Here is an 8650-nt window from a genome sequence, read left to right on the forward strand (position 1 = left end):
TGTTAGAAGTGAGATTTGAACCCACGCCCCTCTTACGAGGACTAGAACTTGAGTCTAGCGCCTTAGACCACTCGACCATTCTAACTGCTTATTGTGAGATCCCGCATTGGTTTGAGAGGGGAATGAGGCATTCTTTATAAGGGTGTGTAAACGTCTCCATAGTAGACGCGTTTTAAAACTGTGGGGCTGACGGCGATACTTAACGAAACTAAAACAGACAATATCTGCTAGCGGTTGGAGAGAGGAACAAAGCAATCCTTATAAGGGTGCAGAAACCTCTCCCTAATAGGCATGTTTTAATACTATGAGGCTGATGGTAATACGTAATGTGCCAAAATGGACAATCTCTGCTAGCAGTGGGCTTGGACTTTTACAAATGATATCAGAACTAATGACCAGGAGATGTGCCCGTGAGGATGTTGGGCTCACAAAAGGGGTGGATTATGAGATCCCACATCGATTGGAGAGGAGAAGAAACATTTCTTACAAGGGTCCAAAAACCTCTTCCTAGTAGATACGATTTAAAATCATGAGGCTGATGGCGATACGTAACGAACGAAAGCCGACAATATCTACCCGTGGTGAGCTTTGATTGTAATAAATGATTGGCTGGAATAGCTTAGTTGGTTAGAAACCACAAGGTTGGAGGTTCAAGCCTTCCTTCTAGTGATGGGAATGAAATATTGAAACAATCCTTATACAATGTGGTGCATGTCTGCGAAAAGCTTTCCTTAATAGGTGCATTTTTTTTTTAATATTGTGAGCGATGACAGTCTTTGTTAGCAGTGGGCTTGGACGAAAACCTCTCCCTAAGTGAATACTAAGATGTGACGAGGGCTTGGACGAAAAGCTCTCCCTAAGGCTTGGACAAAAACCTCTCCCTAAGTGAATACTGAGATGTGACGAGGGCTTGGACGAAAACCTCTCCCTAAGTGAATACTGTGAGATGACGGTGAGATGTTAGCAGTGGGCTTGGACGAAAACCTCTCCCTAAGTGAATACTGTGAGATGTTAGCAGTGGGTTTGGACGAAAACCTCTCTCTAATAGGTGCATTTTTTCCCTCTCCCTAATAAGTGCATTTTAATAGATGATATCGGAACTAATCACCAAGAGATGTGCCAGTGAGGATGTTGGGCCACAAAAGGGTGAATTATGAGATCCCACGTTGGAGAGGGGAAGAAACATTTCTTACAATGGTCTGAAAATCGTGAGGCTGAAGTCGATACACATTCATCAATTTTCATGCCAAGGAAGTGATATTCAAACTTCCCATTGAGAAAAGTTTTAAGTTCAATGGAGTAAATCCTTATAATGGTGTTGGTGCTTCTTCTCCGTAGTATAAATTTTGAATCAACTTGGGTTTGTTACTTGTAAGAGAACTAACTGGAACTTCGAGATATGGCGATACGTAACGGACTAAAAGAGACAATACTGAAAATTTAGAGAAAATAAATACAATACAAAATAATTAAAACAATGAGATGCAAAACAACCTATTCTAACCTAAGACTAGGAATTTAAATATGAGTCTACCCCTATGCATGTGCTGATGGTGGTGTTAATATAACACATGCGGAACAAATTTGGATCTTAGGCACTCTAAGTACATCAATTATAGTAAATTAGCTACCATGTTCAAAAGCATTAAAACTTAATGAGTTTGAATACTAACCTTTTGTAGTTCAAATTCCTTTTTCCTCACGAACCGGTTTCGACCCACTACTAGTGTCTTCCCTACTATTCTCCGGCCTTAGAACGAGATTGTGGAATCCAGTGAGTGACTAAACTTGATAGGNCCAACCTATTCTAACCTAAGACTTGGAATTTAAATATTATGCATGTGCTGATGGTGGTGTTAATATAACACATGCGGAACAAATTTGGATCTTAGGCACTCTAAGTACATCAATTATAGTAAATTAGCTACCATGTTCAAAAGCATTAAAACTTAATGAGTTTGAATACTAACCTTTTGTAGTTCAAATTCCTTTTTCCTCACGAACCGGTTTCGACCCACTACTAGTGTCTTCCCTACTATTCTCCGGCCTTAGAACGAGATTGTGGAATCCAGTGAGTGACTAAACTTGATAGGAATTTAATATATGAAAAGAGAGAGTTTTGAGAGAATTTCTCAAAGTTTTTCAAGCATTCTTTCCATGTACGTTGATGTTCATGCAAATTTGAGATTACCAAATTTTGACACTTAAAATTCCACTCAAATCTGTGGGATTATGTGGCAAGCATGCAAGTTTGAATTAACCAAATTTTGACACTCAAATTTGTAGAATGATGGGCAAACATGCGAGTTTGTTAAACCGTATATTGACACTCAATATTCCACTGACTCAAACATGGATTTTTCCATTAAAGTTAACATTTTGACTTTCTCTATTTTAATTCAACAACTAATTTAAATAATTAATTTCAAATCAAAATAATATTAAATTATTAATTAAACAATTTAATTAATATTTAACATTAAATGAAATTTCAATTCAAAATAATATTAAATGATTAATTAAACAATTTCATTAATATTTAACATTAAATGAAATGCCAATCCCAATGAATTCGGGCACATAATGATTATGAATCCCTATTTATAATTAAAATATTTAAATCTTATTTAAACATCTCAAATTCTCTCATTTTGTTTAATTCATAATTAAATCAAAATACGGTTAAATATATTGCGCATATTCTCTAATTTGAGTTCGAACACTTCAAATTCACTCGTTAAGACAAGCGTCATGCAATCATCATACTCATCATATCGCCATAAAGTGCATGAAGCATATCAAGTACGTCATACATCGAACTATATATTTTACGCATATATATTATAAATTGTAACTCATACAATTTCTAGCATATCTTATAAGAAGGTCATGCTTAAGCGGTTGCTTAAATTTCAATTCTATCATTTGAAATCCAAGTCAACCTATATCAGCCCAGGAAATCAGTTTCAAATTCAAATTTGTAAAAAAAAAAAAAAAAAAAAAAAAAAAAAAAANAATCTATAATGGCCCATGTATTAGATTTTATGTGAAAATTAGAGTTTTTTTTTTTTTTTTGTCTAAATAATGTCTTGAAATATTTTATATATTATTAAATATTTCATTTTCTATTGTTATTAATTTAGTAAAGTTATTGTTAAAAAAAAACTTGCCTTATGTCATTTCTTTTGTTTGATCATTTAATTCTATTCACCGAATCTTTCTCGTTCTTTGTCTATGTATTTACTTTTCTATCTACTTTTAGTTTTGAAGTATTCACAGAATCTTCACTTTTTTTTCTTTTATTTTATTGGATAATTTTTAATAGATTTTTACTCTAAATCTTACTTCCCAATCTTCCTCTCTCTTTCTTATCTCAATATTTTTTTACCTTTTAATTATAATAGCATTAATTCTATTCTCAGATTTTCTTGGCCTATTTTTTTTTTTTTTGTTAATCCAAAATCTTCCTCTCTCATCTTTTATTTAAATTTCCTCTCTTTTTATCTATATATATATATATATATATTTCTTTTTTTATTTACGAGTATTCTAATCAATTTTTAATTGATTCTTTAGCTTGGATCGATAATTTCTAACTCCTAATTGATTCTTTGGCTTCTTCAAATAATTTCTAACTTCTTTCTAACTCCTAATTGATTCTTTGGCTTCTATCTAATAATTTCTAACTTCTAATTGATTCTTTCGCTTCATACCATAATTTCTATTTAAATAATTACAACAGAATTAGGGAAGAATAATTGCACAGAATTAGGGAAGACCTAAGCTACGATTTCCTATAAACAAAATTAATTTTTTTAAAAAAATCTAATATATACCTTAACAATGACTTTGTTTTTTGTTTTTTTATGTTTGTTTTTGGAGAACCTGATATACCTTAACACTAGCGTTTGTTTTCCCTAAAAACAAATCTTGACATTTGTTATTTGTTATCTAGAGATAATTGGGAACGGGATGGATGAGAGATTAATGGAGAGAAGTGTGGGGAAAGATTTTTTTATTGTAAATTTTTAAAATTTTATTTATTTATTTATTTACTTGGGCTATTACATCATATGCTTCTAAAAGAAACGGAAAGTGTTTTGATCTTGAAATTACTCGGGTCCTTATTCTAAGAGTTTTATTTGTCAAGTCTTGAAGTACAACTAAGGAAAAATTCTTAACGAGTACGCCCTCATCCACATGAATCATAAATATTTATTTGCATGTACAAATCTTGCATAACCATCTTGTCACTTGCTATTCATAAAACCTTGATTTCTTATAAAAGGTTGAGGGGTAGTTTCGTACTTTTTCTCTTAGTTCACATTCCAAAGTTTCCTAATCCCCTTAAAACCTTGCATACTTACCCTTAATATCATGAATGAGTCTCATATAATTATTTGAGCCTTCTAGGATCTTGAAAAACATCTTAGAATTTTCATAAGGGTCTTTTGGTCATTTACCATCTTGAAAAATATCTTTGAAAAACATCTTAGAATTGAATTTTCTTAATGATAAATTGGTGACACTAGCCTAAGCTAATCAGGTAAGTGGTCTTACTATCGGCATGATTATATTTGATGTTTACATGTGCCCCATGGTTTTGTACATGTCATATATATAGATGTGTGAATTTTTTATGGATCAATATGCTTATGAAATTATATGTATATCTTATAATATGTGAATTGTATGATAATACTTATGGTACGATGTGTTCAATGATATGTTTGAGATAAGATATGAAAACGATGCACTAAACGTAATGTAACGATAGAAGTAAGATATGTTCATGAAACTTAAGGTTAGGTTACGTATCGAAGTGCTATGGATACGAGAGATTGATAAAAACGATATGGTCACGATCGATTGATAAAAGAATATGGTTAGGTTATGGGTAGAAAGTGATAGAATTATGATAGATTGATAGAACGATAGCGTTAGGATACGTTCCTATAACAATATGAGGATACGTTCCTATAACAATATGACTAAGATACGTTCATGTAATGATATGGCTATGATAGGTATAAGAATGTTAAGGCTATGATAAGTTAGGGAACAATATGACTACAAAGTGTTTATGATATGATATGATTATGATACGACTTGTGAATGACAGAGATATATATGGTATGATATGTATATGATGAAAATTGTTATGTCCGGAAGCATGAAATGTTATAATATGATATATTTATATAGTTTGAATGATATGATATGATTGACATGTAAAACGACGAACTAGCATGAAATACAACCTCAGCGTATGCATGAAAGATATGATAAACGATATATGAAATAATAAGAAAAACGATATGATATGTACGGAACACTAGCGAGGTTATATTAAATGATAATGAAAATGGAAAAATGTTAGGACCTCATGCATTATTGTGTGCTCAGGCATTGGGGAATACCCCTTATCCTTCACGATAGTATGGACGTGTACGTTACGAGGTAGGAAAATGATCATTATGGTTATCATAATGCTGCAATGACCAAGCAAGAAAACGATCATTATGTTTATCATAATGTTGCGACGGTCAGACAGGAAAATGATCATTATGTTTAACATAATGTTGCCGTGATGGCTATTACTTCTAATGGGTGTCCGACATAAAGAGCTCCTAGAGTATGCTCGTCCGACAAAGAAAGGGGCCCAACAGTGTGCGAATTGACTGGTGAATCCATACTCGCATGTATGGGTTGTGTGTAAAGTATATGGTACACATCCAAGCTGCCCGTTAAGAGCATACCGAAGGAGAATAGACTGTTATGATAGGTCTCGTCATTGCATTCACATGTTCTTGCATTTAACCCCAATAGTGGGGTCACTTACTTAGTATTTCTTTAAATACTTAAGCCACGTGCTACCTCTATTTCAAGTTAAGACAATATTCTTGTATGGTTGACGATGACATCGCAACTCGAGACCATGACACATGCATAGGGTAGTCGTATTTATTTTCTTAGATTTAGGCTAGAATATGATGTTTTTAATTTAAATGTTTATTTATTTTATTTAGTCTTTTGTTGTGTCATTTTTTAAAAGGTGTTTTCAAAAAACATAAGTCCATGATGTTCATGATATGTATACACGGACGACCTTAAATTAAGTATAAAATTTCGAGTGGTTACAATACAATTGGTACAAATCTCGGTCTATCATTCAAAGACAAAACATATAAAAATATGATACCATTTCACTCGAAAGTTAGTGGAAGATGGTGACATGTGTTTAGAGGAGATAAATGGTGCAAAAAAAAAAAAAAACTCAGCTAACAAAATATATTGATGTTGGAAAACTGAAGTTGTGCACAACCTTAGTTAGTTTAGTGCAGTGATGATATTGATGGGGATGAGAGTCGTCTGAGAATAAAATTATCGGTTGACTAAATCAATTTCCAAATAGGAGAATTATTAGGTTATGGAGCCTACTAATTGTTTATGGATCACTCAATGTTGAGAAGTAGTAAGACTATATGTAGTGAATGATATATAGTAAATGGTCATATATAGTAAACAACTATGTATAGTAAATGACTATATACGATAGATGTTTACATGTATGGTAAATAACCATTTCTAATAAAGATATATAAACTCAATCGGCATAGGAAGTGATTTGAATATATACTCTCTCCATGTATTATCTATTACTTTATATATTTGAAAATCATCGATATAAACCTCTAGCCAATATTCTTTCTACCTTTTCTCTCTCGTGTTCTCTGTATTTATCTAGATCAAGTGTAAGTTGTTGTGCGGTCCTAACAACACCGTCTAACCATTTTTCTTTAAGGACTCGAGTCCTTAAATCCTTGAACTTTCAAAAATTATCATTGAAAATTATTGACAGCTTCCGTGTATTTATGATTGAATTCTCACCCTCGATTTCTCTCCAAGACCAAAAATATTTCTTAGTATATAATTATATTATTTTCATTAAGTATTGGTTTTATTAAAACATCCAAAGTTCTATAGTTCAGTTGGTTAGAGTGTTTAGAGTGTTGCCCAAACCCCACTTGAACCACCAATCCTTGAAGATGTAGACTTTCAATTTATAAAATTTCCCCATTGTTGAATAAGGATATTCTTCTACTTGGTTAGGTAGAAAACATTTGTATCTAAGTTACATTCAAGTAAGAAATTATTTTTAAAATTTTAATTCAAAAAGGTGTATCTTGCTAACAACAAAACTTTGGAGATTGAAAAGAAAAGGCATCAAATCTGTTGATATGGGTTTTCGTGAGAGTTGTGTTTGCCACCTTAAAGAAGTGGAAAGGTGAAGTTGAGAGTTGTGTTTGCCACCTTAAAGAAGTGGAAAGGAGAATTTAAAAAGTTTTGTGAAGCTGAGAGAACTAGATTAACGTGGACGATTTTCAATAAGGCGATTTTGAAAGAAGAATGAACAGAACAATGAATGAGCGAGTGACCCATACAGGGCCAGAATTAAAAACTAAAAAAGTAAATAGAAGAAGGAAAAAAGGAAAAAAAAAAATAGAGAACAGAATTAAATGATAAAACAAAAGAAATAACCAAGGCAAGAAANAAAAAAAAAAACGGCAAGAAAGTACGGGACAATGTAACATATATCAATTCTTTTTAACAATAACTTCAATAGATAAGTAATGAAATTTTTAATAAAAATATAATTATATATATAATTATATATATATATATAATATTTCAAAACTTTAACCATACTTGACTTTAATGTTCGCATAAAATCTAACATTAATGTTCGCATAAAATCTAACACATGGACCACTGTAAATTAAAGGAATAATTTTGCAGAAGTTCGGATTTAAAACTGATGTCATGAGCTCAAATAGGTTCACTTGGATTGACTTGAATTTTAAAGGACAAAATAAGCTAAATTAGGTAACTATAGGATAGACTAAAAATTGTATGAGTTACAATTTATGATGTATGAGTTGTTATGATGTATGAGCTGTATCATATGATGTTTTATACTAGTATATGATGATGTATGAGTTATGATGCTTGATGATGTGCGTAATATATATAGTTCGATGTATGACGTACTTGATATGCCTAATGCACTTTATGGCGATATGATGAGTATGATGATTACATGACGTTTGTATTAATATGTTGATGTTTTCCATATTAAACATATTATATGTTGATGAGTGCCATATTCAATCAAGTCAATAGACCGACATAGGACGCAACCCTAAGAGCATGAAAATGATATTAATATAAATATCCAACGAGCATGTGTTACTTAATGTAACAAAGAGATGAGATAGAGATAGGTTCCAAGCATGATTGCATATCTTTGCATTAGTATGACCCCTATAGTAGTGACACTCACTAAGTATTCTTCGAAATACTTAGGTTGTGCGCCGTATATGTACGGATGACGGCGACATTGCAAGTAGAGATAGGTTTTTTTTTTTTGCATCTCATTGTTTTAGATTATTTTGTATTGTTTTTGTTTTCTTTAAATTTTTAAATATTTCGTATTAAACACGCAAGACCATGACTGTGATTTTAAGAGATAGAAGATGTTTTAAATGTTTTAGACATTTATACTAGAGATAGGTTTTCTTTTGAGAGTTATATTTCGCATTTTAGCAGAGCATGAGACGTTAGTAACGACTCTAAGTAAGTAGAAATT

At 31.9% G+C, this 8650-nt stretch overlaps 1 non-coding gene across 1 annotated transcript; it reads right to left on the bottom strand.

Moving 5' to 3' along the window:
* TRNAL-CAA lies at positions 1–85 on the bottom strand. Its single transcript has one exon. It is a non-coding gene; the product is annotated as a tRNA-Leu (tRNA).
* Between the last annotated feature and the right edge of the window lie 8565 nt (positions 86–8650).

This window comes from Cucurbita pepo, chromosome LG16 (genome assembly GCF_002806865.2).
Source record: "Cucurbita pepo subsp. pepo cultivar mu-cu-16 chromosome LG16, ASM280686v2, whole genome shotgun sequence".
In the NCBI taxonomy this organism is placed as follows: domain Eukaryota; kingdom Viridiplantae; phylum Streptophyta; class Magnoliopsida; order Cucurbitales; family Cucurbitaceae; genus Cucurbita; species Cucurbita pepo.